The sequence below is a fragment of the Pongo abelii genome, chromosome 7 (genome assembly GCF_028885655.2).
Source record: "Pongo abelii isolate AG06213 chromosome 7, NHGRI_mPonAbe1-v2.0_pri, whole genome shotgun sequence".
Lineage (NCBI taxonomy): Eukaryota > Metazoa > Chordata > Mammalia > Primates > Hominidae > Pongo > Pongo abelii.
Window position 1 is genome coordinate 53,871,067 of NC_071992.2, and position 2,151 is coordinate 53,873,217.

Sequence of the window (2,151 nt, forward strand, 5' to 3'; positions counted from 1 at the left end):
TCCTTGCCTCTTCCTCTCACTCTGCAGGCTTGTGGCTTGGTGAGTGAGGAAACCAAAACCAGCTGTTGAGATTTGGTCCCAAAATTGTGCTGCCTTCCTGACCCCGCAAGAAAGGTTTTCAGGACATCTTTCTTGGATGCTTGGTGGGCTTGTTACCCAAGGACTGGAGTCAGAACTAGCCGCAGAGCCTTGAATTTCTGGCCTGGAGTAGTGAGTGTTCTGGGTTCAAAGTGAAAAATAAAAATCAGGTACATGAACCACTTTCTACCTCCTTGTCTCGGGTCAACTACCTCATATTTTATAAATCCAAGCAACCTCTTTGTAAGGAACCTAGTAAACCCATTTTCAGTAACTTGGATGATTTGGTATGTCAAGATGAATAATGTTCTTAACGTTCTAAGTAAATATTAGTTCTCGATACCCAATAATAGTGGTTACATGAATGGATGAATGACTGAATAGATCAAAATTGTTAAAGAAATTTTGGTCGGTGGTTTTCAAATACTTCCCAAATTGTTACTTTTATTGCTTGGGTACACAGTTTGTAACCACCCAATGGGTTTACCTTGCCTGCTGTCAAGACACAGCTGATTTATCAAGACAGGGGAATTGCAATACATAAAGGGTAATTCATGTAGAGCCGGCTGTGCAGAAGACTGGAGTTTTATTATTACACAAATCAGTCTCTGCAAGCATTGGGGATCAAAGTTTTTAAGGACAATTTGGTGGGTGGGGGAGAGCTAGCAAGTCAGGAGACCTGATTGTTTGGGTCAGAGGTGAAATCACAGGGAGTCAAAGCTGTCTTGCACTAAGTCAGTTCCTGGGTGGGGGCCATGGGATCAGATGAGCCAGTTTATCGAGCTGGGTGGTGCCTGCTGATCCATCAAGTGCAGGGTCTGCAACATATCTCAAGCACTGGTCTTAGGCTTTACAATAGTGATGTTATTCCCAGGAGCAATTTGGGGAGGGTCAGAATCATACAGCCTTCAGCTGTGTAAATCCTAAACCATAATTTCTAATCTTTTGACTAAATTTTTAGTCCTACAAAGGCGGTCTAGTCCCCTGGCAAGAAGGTTTGTTTTGGGAAAGGGCTGTTATTGTCTTTGTTCTAAACTATAAACTATGTTCCTCCTCAAAGTTAGTTCAGCCTATGCCTAGGAATGAATAAGGACAGCTTGGAAGTTAGAAATAAGATGGAATTGGTTAGGTCTGATCTCTTTCACTGTCTCAATTATAATTTTGCAGTAGTGGTTTCAAGTTCCTTCTTGTTTAAATTCATAGCGCAGTCTATATAATTTTCTAAAACAGCAACCTAAGTATTGGCACAATCAAATTACCTTTCATAGGAAACTAGTTAGATCATCTGTAGAGCATCCATCATTCAATGGACTTCTTTTTTTTTTTTTGAGATGGAATTTCACTCTTGTTGCCCAGGCTGGAGTGCAATGGTGCGATCTCGGCTTACTGCAACCTCCACCTCCTGGGTTCAAGCGATTCTCCTGCCTCAGCCTCCAGAGAAGCTGGGATTACAAGCATGCATTACTACTCCTGGCTAATTCTTGTATTTTTAGTAGAGATGGGGTTTCACCATGTTGGTCAGGCTGGTCTCCAACTCCTGACCTGAGGTGATCCACCGGCCTCGACCTCCCAAAGTGCTGGGATTACAGATGTGAGCCACCGCACCCAGCGGTGCGCACTATTGTCCATTTATAAAAAGAATGAAGATCTCCATGAGCAGAGCAGATGTAAAGTGAGTCCTGGGATGTATTGAGGTTGTGGGGGTGGGGGAAGCAAAAGAACAAAAGAATGTATATAATAGACTGCATGTTTAAGAAAAAAATAGAAATAAGAACCTGCACACATATTTTCAGATTTTTACCAAAAAAGTAGAGAATAAGCCATAAATTAATAAAAATAGTTCCTTGTAGAGGATGAGTGTGAATGGACTGGAAGTGTCAGAGGCAATGGAACCACAGCAACTCCATTCAAACCTTATTATATGCTAATTATAATGCATTCACATGCTAAAAGACACTCCCACCAGCCCTATGACAGTTTACAAATACCATGACAACATTTGGAAATTACCCTATATGATCTAAAAGTGGGAGGAGCCCTCAGTTCTAGGAAATCCCCACCCATTTCCCAGAA